The sequence below is a fragment of the Vipera ursinii genome (assembly GCF_947247035.1).
Source record: "Vipera ursinii genome assembly, chromosome: Z".
NCBI lineage: Eukaryota > Metazoa > Chordata > Lepidosauria > Squamata > Viperidae > Vipera > Vipera ursinii.
In genome coordinates this window covers 103,502,896-103,525,319 of record NC_139517.1, presented here as the reverse complement: position 1 = coordinate 103,525,319, position 22,424 = coordinate 103,502,896, and positions in this window count along the sequence as shown.

Here is a 22,424-nt window from a genome sequence, read left to right as displayed (position 1 = left end):
CATTTATGAATTTATAACCTCAATCCATTTGTGTCAGATCCTTTAAACAATGAAGTACTAGACCCCCATGACACACAGAGTTATTTCTATCAGGTTTGCTTTTGTTTTCAATACTGTAAATATTAATTTGTCCTGCAAGAATTGCTATTTGAAGGAGGTGCTAATAACATACTCTGCTTGCTAGAATTCTTGTCTGATGTTCTCTAATAAATACAGTATGCTCTATTAATTATTTCCCCACATTGTTGTCAAATATTTAACACCTGGTTTTCATGAATGATATAATGAATTATACCATTGAAGTAATAGAATATGTATTCTGTACAGGACATGTTGAGGATATGTTATTTAGATAGAAAAGCATAAGAAAAAGGCTATAGTGAGTTTCATGAGTGATGTTCCTAAAATATTTTCTTACAAAAAGATAATTATAGAAGAATTTCATCAAGTGGTTATCTGCCCAATCTCACTGGGCTTGATTGAGCAGGTCAATACTAACATGGGATAAGAAGTTGTACACATCCAAGAAGAAAGCAGAAGCAATAAGTGATACCATGACATTAACAAAAGTTCAGTGCTATTTGGCAACTTTATTTTTAATGTGCCAAAATATTTTTAAAATTAAAAAGCCTAATATTTTAAGATATGTCTAGTTCATTACCATAGCTTGATTTTTTTTCATACCACAGTAAAACATTATTTTGGAAACACTAACTTTAACCCTGATTAATCAAGTCAACATGGTCAGATGTAATTTTCAATAGACATTCCTTAGGAGATGGCAAAAGTAGCCACCAAAGGTTAAAGGTTGGCAGTCCAATTCACTTAATGTCTGGCTGCAGGGAGGTTTATAAGTAGAAGATTCAGTCATGTTATTTTAAGTTTTTTGCAATTTGACTCCAACAGTGATACAATCATGTGCAGATTTTAATGTATGAGAATTTTGTTTTTCCTGCTTCAAAGATTCAAAACATGACATGCAGACACGTAGCTACATGAATAATTACTAATATTCTGTGATTACAGTCATACAGACAACATTCTGCAGACCTCCTGGTGGCATAAAATGTAAAATATGCAGCAATCTCAAACAATCCCAAACCAAATAAAACCTGAACATACTTTTTTTTTCTTCCATTTATTTGTTTGTCCAATTCTGCCTGGATACGACCTTGCAGTTTCCTTGGGAAGGTTTTCAGAAGTGGCTTGCCAATGCCTGTTTCCTGCAGCTGAAAAATCGTGCCTGGGCCAAGGTCATCTAGCTGGCTTTGTGTCTCAGGTAAGACTGCAGTTCACAGTCTACTGATTTCCAGTCTAATACCCAACCACCACAGCAAACTGGCTCTTGAACATACATACCTAATCCCAATTCATTGAGAAGCACACATTGAAATATTAATTGCCACTATTAAAAATGCACAACTTCTATCCAGAGATGGGACTGGAGTGATAAGTAAGGCCATATTACAAAAAGTAGAGAATTTTGCTAGAACCAAAAGCTTAATACAATTTCATTTCTTTTCTATTTGAAATTAAATTAAACTGTTTCAACTGCTTCCCTCGGGATGCCGCTATAGAGCATTGCATGCCAAAATAACTAGACACAGGAACAGTTTTTTCTCCTGTACCATCACTCTCCTGAACATTTAATTCTAATTTTTGATGATGTCTTATTCATACCAGGCAACATATCAAGATGTGTGTAATTCTATAAAGAGAAGAATATTCTTGCAAATTAACTTATATAAGAATGTCCACAAGAGTAGAGTCAAAAACAAAATTATAATGATGGCTGCAACCAACCCTTCCCTCTTTTTAACATATAACAGAACAGTTGTTAAAAAGAGAGAAATTGTTACTTTTTTACTCCTTCCCCTTAGACATTGTTGCCATTGTTAAATTTAAATAATGTTGCTGTTAGATTGCAGCAGCATATAAACATGCATGCATGAGAGCTGGTTTTGGCATTAAACAGAATGGAATAAACCAGAAGCTTTGGGAGTTGTTTGGAGCAGATGCTAAAATCAACTCAAATCCTCAATGCCCTCCTCATCCACCACTTTATTGGGATTAAGGTTTACCAATCTCCAGAGTGGCTTGAGTTGCTGTCTGTATTATATGCATCTTTCTAAGAAGGATTTCTGAGTGACTTGACTGTATAGCTGATTGTAAGGGCAATGCATTGGACATCTCATAATCATTTTTGTTTTCTCCAAAGAGATGCTTAATTGACCAGAGAATGATGGGGATGGATTATATGAGAGCCAGTGCATAGGAAGGACAAATCCTACTTCCAGTTTAGGAAATAAATCTTGGACAACCCTTGATTGTATGGCTGCTGCACATTTTAAATTAGCATACAGTTTTACTGCCCTAAGATATTTAGGAAGCCATTCACTTCTGATATTGTATTGATTTTTTTATATTGTGAAAAGAAAATGAGCATGGAGCAACTCCAGGACCAGAGAAGTGGAAAAGGAAACAGAAGCTTCCATCATGTCCTCTTCATAGTTCCTCTCTTAACTTGGCTAAAAGCCTTTGGGAAGATAAACTGTGCACAACCAGGCACTTTGTGCTGCTCTATAGCTTAAACTCTCTGTGTTTCTGCCTGGTATTTTATTTGAGAGCTGCACTTTCTATAGATAGAACTGATGTTATTTTATCTAGTTTGGGCCCTTTGGAATATTTCATACTATAGAAAAGCTATTCTCCTACACAGATGATATTTTGAACCTTACTGTGTGAATGAAATGTGTGAAAGTTACTCAATGATTTAACCATGTATATTTATCAAGAATATTTTTCTGTGTTTATGCAATTGGCAAAAAGCAGATGGCAACAGTGATAGTTATGGTTAAATGAAAAATGTTAATATTGCAGAAGACTATACCGATTAATAATTTCCCATTATTTGCTAATCTAATTATGACCTCCAAATGCCTAATTTATGTATCTTCAATGAGTTGTCTAACACTATATTAAAAATGGCTGTCTGAGGAAGCTTTGCAAATAGCTGAGAAAAGGAGGGAAGCGAAAGGCAAGGGAGAAAAAGAAAGATATGCCCAATTAAATGCAGAATTCCAAAGAATAGCTAGAAGAGATAAGAATGCCTTCTTAAATGAACAATGCAAAGAAATAGAAGAAAACAATAGAATAGGGAGGACCAGAGATCTTTTCAAGAAAATTGGAGAGATGAAAGGAACGTTTCATGCAAAAATGGGCATGATAAAGGACCAAAATGGCAGGGACCTAACAGAGGCAGAAGAGATTAAGAAGAGGTGGCAAAATTACACAGAAGAACTATACAAGAATGAGCTTAACGTCCCTGATAATCACAATGAGGTGGTCACTGACCTCGAGCCAGACATCCTAGAATGTGAAGTGAAGTAGGCCTTAGAAAAGCTGAGCAACAACAAAGCTAGTGGAGGTGACAGTATTCCAGCTGAGCTATTCAAAATCTTAAAAGACGATGCAGTAAAAGTGCTACACTCAATTTGCCAGCAAATTTGGAAAACTCAAGAGTGGCCACAGGATTGGAAAAGATCAGTTTACATTCCAATTCCAAAGAAAGGCAGTGCCAAAGAATGTTCAAACTATCGCACCATTGCACTCATTTCTCATGCTAGTAAAGTTATGCTTAAAATTCTACAAGCTAGACTCCAGCAGTATGTGGATCGAGAACTACCAGAAGTACAGGCAGGATTTCGAAGAGGCAGAGGAACTAGAGATCAAATTGCCAACATACGCTGGATCATGGAGAAAGCTAGAGAGTTCCAGAAAAACATCTACTTCTGCTTCATTGAGTATGCTAAAGCCTTTGATTGTGTGGATCATAACAAACTCTGGCAAGTCCTTAAAGAGATGGGCATACCAGACCATTTGTCTCTTGAGGAACCTATATGCGGGCCAAGAAGCAACAGTGAGAACTGGACACAGAACCACTGATTGGTTCAAAATTGGGAAAGGAGTCCAGCAAGGCTGTATACTGTCGCCTTGACTATTTAACTTATATGCAGAGCACATCATGAGAAAGGCAGGGCTAGATGAATCAAAAGTTGGAATTAAGATTGCCGGAAGAAACATCAACAACCTAAGATATGCAGATGATACCACTCTAATGGCAGAAAGTGAAGAGGAACTAAAGAGCCTCTTGTTGCGAGTGAAGAAGGAGAGTGCAAAAGTTGGGTTGAAACTAAACATTAAGAAAACCAAGATCATGGCATCCTGCCCTCTCAATTCCTGGCAAATAGATGGGGAAGAAATGGAGGTAGTGACAGATTTTATTTTCCTGGGCTCCAAGATCACTGCAGATGCGGACTGTAGCCAAGAAATTAAAAGACGCTTGCTCCTTGGGAGGAAAGCCATGGCAAATCTAGACAGCACACTAAAAAGCAGAGACATCACCCTGTCAACAAAAGTGCGTATAGTCAAGGCTATGGTCTTCCCAGTTGCAATGTATGGCAGTGAAAGCTGGACCATAAGAAAGGCTGAGCGCCAAAGAATTGAAGCCTTTGAACTATGGTGCTGGAGAAGACTCCTGCCAGTTCCTTGGACTGCAAAGCGATCAAACCGGTCAGTCCTAGAGGAGATCAACCCTGACTGCTCTTTAGAAGGCCAGATCCTGAAGCTAAAACTCAAATACTTTGGCCACCTAATGAGAAGGAAGGACTCACTGGAGAAGAGCCTAATGCTGGGAAAGATTGAGGGCAATAGAAGACGGAGACGACAGAGAATGAGGTGGCTGGATGGAGTCACTGAAGCAGTAGGCGTGAGCTTAAATGGACTCCAGAAGATGGTAGAGGACAGGAAGGCCTGGAGGAACATTGTCCATAGGGTCGCGATGGGTCGGACACGACTTCGCAACTAACAACAACATTAAAAATAATACCTCATAATTGTCAATTATGATAAAAATGCATTACATGGAAAATATATTGCATACTAATTTGTATTTCAAATGGCTGGGAAGCCATATAATCTGATATTTATAAAAAATGTATGTAGAAATATTATTTAATATAAATTAATCACAGTGACACAATTAACATGCATAGCAACACCCTTTATATTGCTACTATTTTGGACCATTCTCTTGTGGTGCTGATAATTAACAGTCACTTTGACAGATGTGGAATTAAAGCTAAAAAGTATTCAATCCTTTTGGTTTGGGGGAGAGATATTTAAGCATGTGTTTAGCTCAATCCAAACAGACATTCTGGGTCTCAAAAGAGTTGTCAATAGACCAGACAGAGGAATTTAGAAGATGTTAGTCTGCCAGGTCTAATAATCTTATAGATCCAGGTTGAATTCATTGTTGTGATTTTTTTTCTTTAAAAAATGTATGAAACAATAGCAATAGTAGCAAAATCTACTGCATTTCCTGGAAAGGTGGGAAAAACTACCTCACTACCATTACTGATTCAGTCACCATTCATTTCAGCTTACAATGGCATCCAGTCACAGCAAGTTGTCAATAAATCACCATTTACCCATTCAGTTCAACATGCAGATTGGGCATATTACAGGTCTTGTCAGCTAAAGAATGCTGGCTGGTGGGGGCCAGGGGAAGTGCCTTCTCTGCCCTTTGGTACTTTTTCCTTTCAGAGATCAGGATGACCCCCCAACACTGCTGGTCTTTCATACATCTGGGAATATTTGTTTGTGTGTATGGGCCTAGGGCTCTGAATGTAAAAGGCCCATTTCATGGCTGTATTAACATCCATTGTTACAATTTTTGGGTGCCAAACATATAAAAGCATTCTGTGTGCTTCAGCAAATAGACATACTGGTCACATGACCACACAACTGTTTTTGGACAGGCTCCCTTAGCTAAGAAAAAGATAAACACCATTCCCTAGAGCCAGACATGAACAGACAGGGGAAATCTTTATCTCCTTTATTTTCATCTACCGGTAATCATTTTTAATTTGTTTTTATGTTCTATGACCACTCAGAATCATTTGTTGAGGTAGATGGCTGTAAAAATCAAATAAATGATAAAATAAATGAAATATAGATGGTTTACAAACCTACAAGACTTCTGAATTATTAATTGCGGCTGAATAGTGCTCATGGCTCCCAGTGTGAATCAGCGTTATCAGCATTATCAGCTCACAGATGGAAAAATCTGTCTTTGTAATAGAGTTGGGGTTACAGTATGTAAATATAGACAAAAATATATCCTATACAAGGATAGTGTGCAATTTAATAAAGGAGCATTTTCCAACCTAGGCTCCAGTTGTGTTGAGCTTTGAAAGATGAGATGATTTGTAGCTTAATGCACAGATGACTATAGTGTAGAGAAGGCTAATAGGAATTTTCATTAACCCTGAATAATATAGAAATTACATGTTTTCATATAGAAAATACATATATTTTACATATATTTATGTGTTTGTATTATAACTTATTAAATGTAATGGAACCATCTCACTATATATTTATATGATATCTATATATTGATATTTATTGAAATTTTCATTGTTTTGTGCTATGAAATGCACAGTTATTTATAAAGATAAGCAGTGATATTAATTTATAAATAAAGAAATAAATGTAGGTGGAAAGAGATATTGAGCTTGTAGACTAGACCACAATATAGAAAAGCATCCTAGAAGAAGTCATGCTTCCACACTGATCCTTCCCCAAATATCTTTGTGGACATATCCATGGAGATACTGGATACTAGTTGACTTTAATGAGTTTTTACCAATGCCATTTATAAAATGCTATAACTATCCTCACTGATTACAAATTGACATAAAGAACTTCCATCAATAATTGTGTGCAATGCTTCTATTGCACTGTTTTTAAAGCATGCACCAAGGATCTGTTCATTCAGAACCTTCATTTTTCATGTTATCGGTAACTGTTGAAGTGCCTCCAACATATCTATTGTTTTTACCTAATTACCTTCACTTTGTCACATTTTTTCTTCATCTTCTTCTAACATATATGGTTCCACAACTTTTCAGCTCAAGAGAAAGAAATAATACAGGACTTGTTCTCACACTTTTTTTTCTGTACAGTAATGATCTCATCTATTAACAAAAACATTGCTCCTGCAGTCTGTTTTCCTCTTTTTCTGAATTATTACTTTTCCAGTCTTATTTTAATTACTTTAGGTTTCCCAGGGCAACATGTTCAGAATTGAACCAATCATACTTCAGTAAGATAGTCCCTCCAAGCAAAAAGATAGGATAGGCTTCTTAACTTTACCAACAGTTTCCATGTCTTCTTAGACAATAAGACTTCATTAAATGAAAGAACTTTACTAGGATTGTTAGATAGCTGTGACAAAATAAGTTTTACTTTTTTCCAGAAAAATCAAATGTATAACAACATTTTATCATTTCTTACTAAAAGATTGAGCATTCTCATCAATGGATATACATTAATATTGTTCTCATCATTGTGCATTTTGATACTAGTAACTCAGACAAGAAATTGTATATTTGCAATCATACTATTGAGTAATATTTCTTTATCCTTGTGTCTGCTTTGTTGCATTTCATTGTAGGAATTTTTTCTAAAATGTCAGCTTTTGCAGTGTTTTAACAATTATGTGGTTTCTAGTTCTGCTTTTCTTTTTTTTAAAGAAGATAAATAGATTGCTATGTTCATTCTACTTTCTTTGGTACAACCCTCAGTTACTTTTATGGTTGGAGAAAAAGGGTTTGGCAACACAATACTAACAATCCAAAATGCAGTTCTTCCTTTATTTTCTTCAAAACCTCACTGGATCTATTGCGATGCCAAACTGCAATATGTAGGACCTAGGGGATTGTATAAGCTTTGGATGATCGTTATTTGAAAAGTGTGTTTTTAAAGAAAGTTGAATGGTAGGTGGGAGGTTTAGTTTAATCCACATAGCAAATCCAATAAGCCTTGTGAAATTCAATTACAAGATAAAGTAAAATTTTATTTCTAGAATACACACACATACACAAAAACCTAATTTAGGATGTGTAAAAATGATCATTCCAGGTTTACCACCGTTTAAGGAAATATGTTCATTTGCAATTCTTAATATTAGACTTGGGTAACCTTAACTAACAGCAGCAGCAGCAGTAACATTTGGAGCAGGAGCATCTAATTACTTCTGCATCTCCTACAATACCTTCAGGACATTGTTACTTTGGAACATCATGAACATTAAATGAGAAGTAAACTCAGTTTCCAGTAATGCTTGGAGTAACACAACAGAAATAACTCCTTAAAATTGGCATAACCAGTGAGTCCTACAAAGTATGAGTATCCTAGTAGCCCCCAGTGATTCCTAGCTCTTCTGCTGGCCATGAAACTATTTTTATGCTCTTTTCTCCCTGCAACAGAGTTGAGGTAAAACTTAGGCACTGGTATTCTGCTATTACAAGACCAATATAAGGCTTCTTGAATGGAATAGTGAATCACTTGTTTTTGTTTTAAAACTGTTCCATTCCCTGACCTAATTTTTACACTCCAAAATGCAGCAAAATTGTATTCACCAATTCTATCAACAACTGCATCCAAGGAATGGATGGCCATCATTGTCCTCCTGGAATCAGGCAAGGGGCTGTCAAGCTTTATAACAATCTTTCTGTTGTGGTATAGTGTAACTTGTCACAAAGGTAACTTTGTTTCAGGAATGCAATCTAGTGGGAGATAGAATTTCAGAATCTTCCAACAGAGAGAGGGACTGACTTCTGAGCATTTGGTACTATACTGTGAATCAGATAATGCTTCCAGATTCATCAAGCTCTAATGTTTCAAGAGCAGATGGCCTCTTGAGTAGATTAGAACAGCATTACCAACTGCCTTATAGCCTTATAGACCAAAGTAAGAGTTTGAGCACACATTTTCTGAATTATAGGCATCAGGAATCAGTTAATGATTTGGTCAGTTCTCATGATAATTCACAACTCTGTCAGGAAGCCAATAAACACTGAAAGTTTGACTTTGCAAATGTTGTACTAATCTGTCAAGTATGATACTTGTCCTTGCAGAGGTTATCTTTTTTTCTTTTTGTGCTGCACATAAAGGACATGTGAAATGCAAACATTTTCTCTATTGCTTCAGGTTTTTCAAATTCCAGAGAAAAGCTTTACATGTAATTTCAATTTTTCAGAAGAATATTTTTTTCCTACAGCTGCATTTTACTCAATAGTGTAAACTGCATAATTTAATAAAGATAAAAAGTTTTCTAGAACCACACATTTTGATCAGGGTTAAAATCAAGACGTAGTAAATAATTCTAGACATTGTAGTAGGGGACTATGCTAGATATGCTAGCCAAAAATGAGCTTCTATTAAAACAAACTATAGCTATGAAAGCTAAGGCCATTTAATAAAAATTATTAGTCTGACAAGGGTCTACCAGATGTCTTCTTATTTTTAATAAATAGCTGAGAATTCACAATTTGTTTTGACACCGTTTGTAAAGCTAAATTTCAGGGCTCTTCATCAGTTATCTGAAGCAGAAAATTTCAAAAATATTTTGAATTTCAAAATTTGAATTGCTTATTTTTGAAAGAATGCTCCAGAGAGCTTTCAAAAATAATTCCTTGATTTTTCAAGGAATTTAAATTCTTCAGAGTTTTAGGAGGATCACCAGATACTTTTAACTTTTTATTTTTAACCACCAAATACTTTTACAATTTTTCCCCATATTGGAGAATGGCCTCTACAATGTCTAACATCTAGTAAAAACCCTGTAGACCAGGGGTGTCAAACTGCTGGTCTGCAGGCATCATGGCAAAACCACGTCCACCCCATTGATGGCAATGGCAAAAAAGTCATGATACGTTGTGACATGGTACATGATGTTGTGAATTTGATACCCCTGCTGTAGAGAAACGGAATGAACTAATGAAATATTCTACTCCAAATTAAAAATATTTTTCAACAATTGTTTTAATATGCACACTTGCATAACTGTTTTTTTTAAAAAGCTGTTATCCTTTCATTCACTTTTCTAAAATACCACAGACTTACTTTTTTGTGTCTAATCAATGGGTTTTCTTGGGTTCCAGGGTAGCTGTCACTGTTGATTAGCAAGCTTATTTCATCATCTTAATACCACCCACAGTGGTGTTCCAATTTGACCAGGATTTTTTTTGCAAAGTTTGATATTTTCTGTTCAGAACTTGCCCTTAAAGTGATGTAACTTTGCCATTTCTGATCTCCAGGGTGGTTTTTTTTTTGTTGTTGTTTTTTGAGTGCCAGAAAAGTTGTCATAGTTACTAAATGCTACTTTAAAAGTATCTATTCATTTGTTCAGAGATCATATTTGTTGTTCAAATAATTGTCCTATAGCATTTCTTCATCTTTTCTTTATTTATATAGGTGCTATTGAGTTGCTCCTAACAGCTGAATGTAATGGCAAAAGGCCATCCTCTTGATCTATTATCGTCTGTAATCCATGGCTCTTTGAAGGACATTCCAATGTTGTCCTTGATCACATTCATCAATGTATCCATTGTCTTCCCTTTGTACTTCTCAACTTTACATAGAATTTTTTTCTGATTCATCATCCACTAACTTTATATGCCTATAGTATGTGAATTCCTTCTTGTTATTTACCCCCTTAATCTATTTTTGTGTGTTATTGGATCAACTGATTAGTTTTTGCAGTCCACAGGACTCTTACTAATTGTTTTAAGGTACAAATTGAAAGCATTTGTCTCCTTTCTCTAGATTTATCCAGATTTAATAAGCATGTATTACCATTATAAAATGATTCCATTAATACAGTATACAGTAGAGTATACAGTACTGTATACAGTATACAGAAATAGCCTTATCTTTTATGATTTTACCTACATTTTCTTTTTTCTTTGGCTCCTCTTGACCTACTGTCATTTTTATCTGTTCTTGAACCCAAGAAAACAATGTACTGCCATCACATTTTTACTGTTAAACATACTTAATGAAGCACATTAATTAACATTACCTTAACGTCAATAACCCTTTTTTGCTGTCTTTTACTTTTATTATGAGCTCTTCCTAGTTTTCTTCACTTTCAAATATACATATTTGGTTGTATGTTAACATTCATTTTCAATTTTAGCTGTCACATCTTCAAATCTTGCCCTTATAATAGATTTGCTTACTTTAAAAATGAGGACAATATTCATTCTTGACTCACTCTGAACTACTTGATTTAACCAAAATGAGTTATTATTTCAATGTTTCTTCAAAAAAAATAAGAAAGTGTTTTGGCAAGATCTACCCTACCAAAGGACTTCTTATAGTCAGTAAAGTTATTAACTTGCTTTCCCCATTACACAACTTACATGAGTCAGCTAATCTCTATGTTGATCTGGTGGCAGTATTCACTGACTTCAAAGACTCCAAGAGTAATGTTGGTGGGAATTCCTGGTATAGTCATATTTGCTTTTGACAAAAGGAAATAGATAAAGCTTACAAGTGAGGCTCAGCAACCATTCTATCTAACAAAAGGAACATGATCCAGAACTTTTTTTTTTAATCCCATTTATATCCCGCCCTTCTCCAAAGACTCAGGGCAGCTTACAATCTAAAGCACAAATCAATGTGCTTAGCAATAGCCTTCATTCTATGTATATGCCTGCTTTCGTGCCCCCCCAAGCGGCATTTTTACAAAGTCAGCTTATTGCCCCCAACCGACCTCAGAAGGATGGAAGGCTGAGTCAACCTTGAGCCTGGTGGGACTCGAACCTGCACTAATTGCAGGCAGCTGGTGTTACTTAAGGAGGCATTGGGATTCAAATATGTGAACAACCAGTTTTCTGTGTGGATGCCACTTCCAGAAGTCCATTCTGGGCCTGGGCAACAAAAAATTAGCTACCAGTTCTGCCAAAATGGTGCGAAATGGCTGAATCCCACTACTGGATGGCACCATCCCAGACAGATCCTGTCCACAGCTTGGGGTTCTCCTGGTGACATGACTTCCTTTATGTGTTGACCTGGCCACAAAAAAAAAAGGAAGTGCAACATAACTAGATTCTAAATAATCTATTTTTCAAAACACACAACAGTCCAAACAGTAACAGTAAAGTCCAAATTAAGAATATTTCATTCTTAAAAACTGTTTAATTTAAAGTGGTTTAGTTGTAATAGATGGTTAGAGATTCAAAATAGTTTTCAAGAGTATTTACAAAAGATACTATTTTTTCTAGCATCAGCTAAATTAGACATATTACATTGAGAAAAATGTTTCTCATTTCTTTCCTTATTGATTTATTGATTTCACTGAAGAGATGTTAACATAGGAAATAGATTGTTTTGTTATCTAATTTTACCTTCCAAAAGACAGAAGCAGATGAAAAATGTGAGGTTCTTTTCTGTTGGCTTTTTTCAATTAGCTGTTTTAGATTCTAAAAGTTTAGTTCCTAAAGAAGTAACCTTGTAAATAATTTTAATGTCGTCTAGTGCAGGGTAGGCAACCTTGGCTCTTTTATGACTCTTCAACTCCCAGAATTCCTGAGCCAGCATGGCTCAGCCTGGAAACCTCTCTCTTTCCCCTCAGCATGGCTGGCTCAGGATTTCTGGGAGTTGAAGTCCACGAGTCACCGGGACCTGAAGACCTGGCTCTTTGAGCTCTCCAGCCCAGGCTGAGAATTTTTAACTGGGGTTTTTAATTTTAGGGATGATTTAATCTTTTTAAATTTGTTTTTAACTTTTGTACTGGTTATTTTAAATACCCTGTAAACCGCCCTGAGTCCTTCGGGAAAGGGTGGTATATAAATTTAATAAAATAAAAATAAAATAAATAAAAAATAAAAAGAGCCAAGATTGCAATACGCTTTCCAAAGCCAATAGAGGCAGCTTTTTTTTTTTTTTTGCAAAAAAAAAGGTGCTGGAATGCCATTCTGAGCATTCTATGAGAAAAAAAAATCCCTGATAATAAGAATAGTAGATAGAGAGTTATAATCCAATCATCAATGCATTTTCAGGTGCATATCACAGAATAATTTAATATTTTTTTCAATTATTGGTATTAAATATATGAATTAAACTTAGAAAATTAAAAAGAGTAAAAGAGGAAGTCTGCCAGCAAGATTTGAGATGAGGATATACAGTCAGAGTACAAGATGAATGAAATACATTTAATAATTAACTTATATGAAGGAATACCTAAAGACTTATGGGAAGAGATAAGAGATACTGTAAAAATCAAAGCAGACAAAGGACAGAAGCCTTGATCTACAAGAAGGTTATACAACCTCTGAATGAGCACTTTCTATGTGAAGCCAGGAAGAATATGGAAAGTTCTCAGTCAAAAAATGCCAGCAAGTAGGTAAAAATAGAAAGAAAATTAAAAAGTAGAGGGTTTTATTAGGAAAAGCAGGCAGCTTATAGATAAGATAGTATAATGAATTTTCTATAACCAGGGAAAGGAGATGATGGTTTACAAATATTATATAGATAGAGCATTACACATTTTTCTTTTATCAGAAAAATAGGTACCATTTTCAAGTGATTAGTAACAGGATAAAAAAATATCTGTACACAAATGAACTTAGAGACACCTAAAATAAATGTACCCATATTTTCTTAATTAAGCTAATCACTTTCTCCTTTCAATAAATCTGCTTAAAGAAGACTGTGGGAACCTTCTTTTTTTATTGCAAGCAACTACTAAGGGCTTAACAGACAGACTCTTCATGATCTAATAGTTAGCAGAAGAAAAGTAGAAAAACAGTAGAAAAGATCCAACAAAGGCAAAAGAAGTTAAAGAAAGATACAAAGCAATTACTGACTGACAGAAATACTTTTAGAGAAAATATTCAAGAACTGATTAAAATGAGTCCAAGAGCCAATAAACCAGCTGTCAAATAGAAAAGCACTGGGCTCAGATGATATACCCAATAAACTATTTCAAGTTGCTGAAAAAAGAGACAGTTAAAGTCCTAACAAGCTTTATGTCAGCAAACACAGACCAATAAGGGAATCCATGTGACATATGTGGTCTATAACTATCAAAATACTAAATAAAGAAAAAAGAATGAAAATAATAGCACATAGCAAAAATCTATATGAAAATGTAAAGAAATATACAAATTATAGAAACACTACACTCATTGAACCATAATTATGAATTTATGTAGATAAATACGACATGCCTGAAAAGAAACTTGGCAAATTAAAGAGACAGGTTTTAGAAGTAGCAGAAAATAAAATCAGATAATAAACATGGATAGTAGAGAGAACAAGGGAATATATATATATATAGAGAGAGAGAGATCTGAATTTGTGAATCACAGCACAGGTTTTGATTATGTGGATCACATTGAAATATATAATACACTTCTTTGCTCTGATGTCATATAAAAGGAATGCAATAATAATTTAGCAAGTCAACCTTGGCTAATTACAGAAACTAAGCCAGGTCAGTGCTTAATTTTTGGATAGGAGACTTTATTAAATTAGTAAATTAAATTGCATCCTGGAAGAAAATGATAGCAGGACATTTTAATAACCTTGCCAAGGAAATTGAATGAATGAAGTCACTAGGGATCAAGCTCAGTTCAGATCAAGTCCAGCTCAAGGCAGTTTTAATCTTACTTTGTAGACATGTAAACTGAAATAAAGTTGTTGTTGTTAGCTGCAAAGTCGTGTCCGACCCATCGTGACCCCGTGGACAACGTTCCTCCAAGTCTTCCTGTCCTCTACCATCTTCTGGAGTCCATTTAAGCTCATGCCTACTGCTTCAGTGACTCCATCCAGCACCATAGTTCAAAGTCCTCAATTCTTTGGCACTCAGCCTTTCTTATGGTCCAGCTTTCACTGCCATACATTGCAACTGGGAAGACCATAGCCTTGACTATACGCACTTTTGTTGACAGGGTGATGTCTCTGCTTTTTAGTGTGCTGTCTAGACTTGCCATGGCTTTCCTCCCAAGGAGCAAGCGTCTTTTGATTTCTTGGCTGCAGTCCCCATCTGTAGTGATCTTGGAGCCCAAGAAAATAAAATCTGTCACTACCTCCATTTCTTCCCCATCTATTTGCCAGGAATTGAGAGGGCCAGATGCCATGATCTTGGTTTTCTTAATGTTAAGTTTCAACCCAACTTTTGCTCTCTCCTTCTTCACCCGCAACAAGAGGCTCTTTAGTTCTTCTTCACTTTCTGCCATTAGAGTGGTATCATCTGCATATCTTAGGTTGTTGATATTTCTTCCGGCAATCTTAATTCTAACTTTTGATTCTTCTAGCCCTGCCTTTCTCATGATGTGCTCTGCATATAAGTTAAATAGGCAGGGCGAGAGTATACAGCCTTGCTGGAGTCCTTTCCCAATTCTGAACCAATCAGTGGTTCCGTGTCCAGTTCTCACTGTTGCTTCTTGGCCCGCATATAGGTTTCTCAAGAGACAAATAAGATGGTCTGGTACTCCCATCTCTTTAAGAACTTGCCACAGTTTGTTGTGATTCACACAATCAAAGGCTTTAGCATAGTCAATGAAGCAGAAGTAGATGTTTTTCTGGAACTCCCTAGCTTTCTCCATGATCCAGCATAGGTTGGCAATTTGATCTCTAGTTCCTCTGCCTCTTCGAAATCCTGCCTGTACTTCTGGTAGTTCTCGATCCACATACTGCTGGAGTCTAGCTTGTAGGATTTTAAGCATAACTTTACTAGCATGAGAAATGAGTGCAATGGTGCGATAGTTTGAACATTCTTTGGCACTGCCTTTCTTTGGAATTGGAATGTAAACTGTTCTTTTCCAATCCTTTGGCCACTGTTGAGTTTTCCAAATTTGCTGGCAAATTGAGTGTAGCACTTTTACTGCATCGCCTTTTAAGATTTTGAATAGCTCAGCTGGAATACTGTCACCTCCACTAGCTTTGTTGCTGCTCAGCTTTCCTAAGGCCCATTTCACTTCACATTCTAGGATGTCTGGCTCAAGGTCAGTGACCACCTCATCATGGTTATCAGGGATGTTAAGCTCATTCTTGTATAGTTCTTCTGTGTAATTTTGCCACCTCTTCTTAATCTTTTCTTCCTCTGTTAGGTCCCCGCCATTTTGGTCCCTTATCATGACCATTTTTGCATGAAACGTTCCCTTCATCTCTCCAATTTTCTTGAAGAGATCTCTGGTCCTCCCTATTCTATTGTTTTCTTCTATTTCTTTGCACTGTTCATTTAAGAAGGCATTCTTATCTCTTCTAGCTATTCTCTGGAATTCTGCATTCAATTAGCTGTATCTTTCTTTTTCTCCTTTGCCTTTTGCTTCCCTCCTTTCCTCAGCTATTTGCAAAGCTTCGTCAGACAGCCATTTTGCTTTCTTGCATTACTTTTTCTTTGGGATGGTTTTAGTTGCTACCTCTTGTACAATGTTGCAAACCTCCATCCATAGTTCTTCAGGCACTCTGTCTATCAGATCTAATTCCTTAAATCTATTTGTCACCTCTACTGTATATTCATCAGGGATATGATTTAGTTCATACCTGAGTGGCGTAGTGCTTTTCCCTACTTTCTTCAGTTTAAACCTCAATTTTGCAACGAGAAGCTCATGGTCTGAGCCACAGTCAGCTCCTGGTCTTGTTTTTACTGACTGTATAGAGCTTCTCCATTTTTGGCTGCACAGCACATAGTCAATCTGATTTCTGTGTTGACCATCTAGTGATGTCCATGTGTAGAGCCGTCTCTTGGGTTGTTGGAAAAGAGTGTCTGCTATGACCATCGTATTCTCTTGACAAAATTTTATCAGCCTGCGCCCTGCTTCATTTTGTACTCCAAGGCCAAACTTGCCTGTTATTCTAGTTATCTTTTGGCTTCCTACTTTAGCATTCCAATCCCCCAGGATGATAAGGACATCATTTTTTGATGTTAGTTCTATAAGTTGCTGTAGGGCTTCATAGAACCAGTCAATTTCATCCTCTTCAGCACTGGTGGTTAGGTCACAGACTTGAACTACTGTGATATTGAATGGTTTGCCTTGGATTCAAACTGAGATCATTCTGTCATTTGGGGGATTGTATCCCAGTATTGCTTTTCCTGCTCTTTTATTGACTATGAAGGCTACTCCATTTCTTCTGAGGGATTCTTGCCCGCAGTAGTATACCTGAGGGTCATCTGAATTAAATTCACCCATTCCTGTCCATTTCAGTTCACTGATTCCTAAGATGTCGATGTTCAGTCTTGTCATCTCTTGTTTGATCATATCCAGCTTTCCTTGATTCATGGATCTTACATTCCAGGTTCCTATGGATAAAAAATCTTTACAGCATCGGACTTTCCTTTCACCACCAGACACATTCACAGCTGAGCGTCCTTTCGTCTTTGGCCCAGTCGCTTCATTCTTTCTGGCGCTACTAGTACTAGCCCACTGCTCTTCCCCAGTAGCATATTGGACGCCTTCCGACCTGAGGGGCTCATCTTCCAGCATCATATCTTTTTGCCTTTTGGTACTGTCCATGGGGTTTTCATGGCAAAGATACTGGAGTGGGTTGCAATTTCCTTCTCCAATGGATCACATTTTGTCAGAACTCTCTACTATGACCTGTCCATCTTGGGTGGCCCTGCATGGCATAGCTCATAGCTTCATTGAATTACACAAGCCCCTTCGCCATGACAAGGCAGTAATCCATGAAGGGATTTGAGACATAAATATAAATTTGTACTCATGAATGAGATCAGCTATGTCAGCGGTAGGCAACCCAAAACACTCAAAGAGCTACTTGGACCCGTTTCCCACTGAAAAGAAAACACTGGGATCTGCAAAACCCTTTTGACATCTAAAATGAAGATAACACTGCATATATTGTTTTTTACCTTTATGCTATGTATAAAAAACTATAGTGTGTTGCATTTATGAAATCAATGAATTGCTACAAAGAATTTTTTTTTTATTTCTGCATGCAACAAAAACATTTTGAACTCCAAAAAAAAAAAAAAAGATGCTGGGTCGAAGGATACTTTCAAATAAAATACTCAATGTCTATTTGAGTCCTCCTCATATTTATTAAATAAAAAGCCAAACTTAACTTATCCACCTGCAGCAAACCCAAAATGCTGTCTGCTTGTCATTCTGTCCATCCATCCACCCATCTGTCCGCCCGCCCGTCTGTCCGCATATCTGCCCATCTGCCCATCCATCTGCCAGTCCATCTGCCCATCCATCTGCTCATCTGTCCATCTGCCCATCCGCCCATTCATCTGCCCGTCCACCAGTCCAGTGCAGTCAGCTGACAATGAATAAAAAAGGACTATTTCACTGAACAACGTCAAATATATATTTGCAAAATAATAGCCAATTTTTATTTCAGCATGCAACAAAAACATTTTGAACTCCAAAAAAAGGTGCTGGGTCAAAGGTTACTTTCAAATACAATACTCAACATCTTCAAGATTATCTGTCAAGTGTTGGAACTTGGACACCCATACAGTATATCTTTGTCAGCTATGTCTGCCAATTCCATCTCCAGATCGGGTTGACTTACACCTGCAAATGGAGTCATATTCAATGCAGATGGATCGCTGGTCAGGGGAGTGACAGGAAAAGATAATGTGTTTTTTTTCCTCTCTGAACTCACAGAACTGCTTCCCAAATGATGTTTGCATATTGTGACCTTGTTTGAACTCTCTCAAAGAGGGGAAGTTTGACAGTATACCTCTTTGTAAATCTCTGCCAAACACTGTCAACTTGTGCTCAAATGCCAAAACTTCCTCCAGCATGTGCAGGGCTGTACCTCCTTTATTCTGAAGAGTTGTGTTCAGTGTATTCAAGTGTGCTGTCATATCTACCATGAAGTGTAGCTTTTTCAGCCACTCTGGCTGTTCCAGCTCAGGAAAGGTGAGCCCTTTGCTGCCCAGGTAAGTTTTCACCTTTTCCAGACACGCAGCAAAGTGTTTTAGCACCTCCCCTCTGGACAGCCACTGGGCTTTGTTGTGCAGCAGGAGATCAGAATACCTGCTTTCCACCTCCCTCTAGTAGCAAACAGAATTAACAGTGATTTAAACCTTGTGCCATTATTTTAATGACAATTTGAATGACAACATTTATCACTTCTGTGCATTCCAGAGGAAATGTTTGAGCGCACAATGCCTCTTGATGCAGGATGCAGTGAAATGTTAGCAGCTTTCTACCCAGCAACTTCTGCAGTAAAGCCACAAAGCGTTTATGCGCTCCTGTCATACTTGTTGCCCCATCAGTAGCCACTGACACCAGGTGGGTGGTGTTTATTTCATTGGTTCTTAAATAATTGAAGACAGCCTTACTGATGTCCTCCCCCCATGTTTGGCCTTTTAGTGGTATCAACTCAATCATTTCTTCCTGTGGCCCAGCAGAGTTCACATATCGGCAGAACAGCGCTATTTGTTCAATATCACCTTTGTCTTTGGATGCATCACAAGCGATGAGTATGCCACAGCTGAATTGAAGTCTTCAATTTGCTGTCCGGTGATGTTTTCTGCCATTTTTATGGTTCTGTCTTTGACAGTCTTCTCAGAGAGAGGCATATCTCTAATTTTCTGCACAATTTCACTCTTGTTTTTGAAGTCCGAGAATAGATGTTCTGAAATCTTAATGAATGATTCCCTGATATACTCTCCATCTGTGAATGGCTTCTCTTGCCTATTTCCTGAGTGGCCACAAAACTAGCATATGTAGTTGAATTTGCAGACTTCACCCACTTCTTAAAATGATTCTTGTTCAGATCAACCTTCTGCATCAATTCCAAAATGGCTTTTTTTCTCTCATCTCTATCCGGGTATTTTTTTTAGCAAAGGCTGCGTGTTTATTCTGGAAATGTCTTACAACATTTGAGTTTTTGTTGTTTGTCAATTTCTCACCACATATTAAACATACTGGTAAACCAGTCTTGTCAGTTGTGAAAGCAAATGAATGTGGCCATGTATCTTTAAACACTCTTTTCTTCTGAAATTTTTCTTTTCTTCCATGATTTATCCATGGTTGGCCTACTGGGGGTCAAAAAGCACAATAAATCTCATGCCGGTGGGTGTCGCACATTGGCATTTATAACCAGTACTGGGAATCAAATAATTTAACAACCAGTTCCCTGAAGAATTTCCCCCCCCCGCATGGAGCACCCCACCGCCACTACTTTCCCCCCACCCCTGATGAAGCGCTTCACTGCCACTGCTGCTTTCCCCCCCCAGAACAGAGCACTCTGCCGCTGCTTTACCCGTTGGCGAAGGTGGAGTTTGGGAGGCAGCGGCAGGGCAAAGCCCAGGCATGGCCAAGCAGCAGCAGCAAAGCTATACCTCCGCACTCAAGGTGCAGCAGCAAGACTGCTCTCAATATGGCGGGCGAACACGAGTGAGCAGTGAAGCCAGCTCTTATTGCTTGAGAGCAATCCCGCTGCTGCACCTCCACTTTCTTCAACCATGATCTCCCCCCCTCCCCAGCTAGCCAGCTCTTCATGAATTTAACATGGACATTAAAATGTTTCACCACCTTTATCAATATCACAAAGAAAAGTTTAAGAACTTTAATTGTGCTGGACCAGGTGCACTCATTTTCCTCCAGTCACTCTCTTGGCATCTCTGCCCACTACATCACCCTCTGAAAGCCAGAGAACTCACAACGATCCACACTCATAGAGAGGATCCTACAATCTAACCTGGGCTGTCATAACCTTTCATTCCAGCATGATTATAGGAGGTTATTCTCTATCTCTCTTTGTTTCCGTCTCTCTGTCTCTGTCTCTTCCTCATTACAATGTTCTCTGTTTTTCAAATATTTTTTATTAAGGATTATAAATGAAAAGAGTAAAAGCTGGTGCAAACTATAAAAACCACAAGTAGAAAAACAGAAAAAATAATTGCAGGGGTAAAAAAAGAAAAGGACAGGAGAAAGAGGGGGAAAAAACCCTTTCTCCTTCATCCCAACAGATAAAAATAATTTTAGCAGCTAATCTACCATCTTTAAATACAGCATAATTATCCCCATACCTCATCTCTTAATTAAACAAACATCAAAAATATTTCATTAAATGTTCTTTAATAACAGTCTTACAGCTCCTAGGAAACAAGAAAAATAAAAGGACCACAACAGTTTGCTTTACATGCTTTTCCTCCTCCCCCAATCCTTTAAAAAATAAATTCAATATATTTTGAATTTGGACATATATGGACATAGCAGGCCTGTCCACCAGGTAGGTAGGGGGAGGGATAGAGACCGGCCCTCTCCCATCTAGGAATACAGCAGATACTGGGAAACTTCCAGGTCGCATCCCGTGGCCTAATCCAAGGTGAAAAGGAAGAATCGATTTTGAAATGTCCAGCAGTTAAAAGTACCCTTCTAGCAGCTGGGGCTGGAGATGCTTTGCCTTTTAATGGGGGGGGGGGTTGATGTAGCTGCTCCTTTCTCTTTGCTTTCAGACAGTTCCCCCCTCCCCCAAAGTGAAAATCTCTCTCTGCTGCTCAGCTGAAGGAAATGGAGAAAGGTGGGTGGGTGGGTGGGCGAGAGAGGCTTCAATCCCTGGAAGGGTGAACTGGGGTACAGCCAGGAAAGTCTCTCAGCAAGGGCACAGCTGGTTGGGTGAGGAGGGGGTTATCCTGTGAAGTTCAGGTATCTGGAGCAGATCTTGTTCTGAGACTGGGTGGCACATACTGTGGGTTGATTCCAAGGGTAGGCTGAATGCAGCCAGCGCTGCCCTTTCTGGGGAGGGGGAGGGACCCCTCTGAGAGGCGCTAGCACAAGCACCTTGCGCTCTCGCTTGGCAATTTTGTCAAGTCCCAGCTCTTTGGAGACAGCTCTGATGCTGTAAAAAGTGGAAGGAAGGAGAAAAAGAGGACGACACCATGGATTTATATTCTTTGCAGTCGTCTGAGGGGGTCGACCCTCAGAGTGGTGATGATCAGATGACTGCAAAGAATAAATAGGTAGTCCTCAATTTTTGACCACAATGGGTTTTTGTGTTGTTAAGTGAGACATTTCTTTAATGAGTTTTGCCCCATTTTGCAACCTTTCTTTGTGTGTGTGTGTGTGTAAGCTTCTTCTTCATATTTTTTTCTCTACATACATATGTTAATTTTTCAACCAGCATGTGGTCTAGGTTCAAAAAATGCTAATACATAATCAAGTCCTACTCTTTGGTTCTCTCCTCCAGCCATTTGTAGAATAATTTCCAGCTTTGGTACTATCCTGTTTCTTCTTTATCTTTCAGCCTCATAGTTAGTCTGTCCATCTCAGCGCATTCCAGTATTTTTTTAATTACTTCTTCCTCTGATGGTATTCCTTCATTTTTCCAGCATTGCGCGAAGATTATTCTTGCTGCCGTTGTAATATGTAGAACCAAATATGAATTTTGCTTATTAATCTTTTCTGGTATTATACCTAATAGAAAAATTCAGGATTAAATACTACATGTTCTCCTAATATTTTTTCTAACCAAGCATGTATTTTTTTCCAATAGGCCTTTACTTTATCACATCCACCAGATATGATAGTACTTGCCTGAATTATGTTTACATTTCCAACATCTATCTGACATATTTTTAA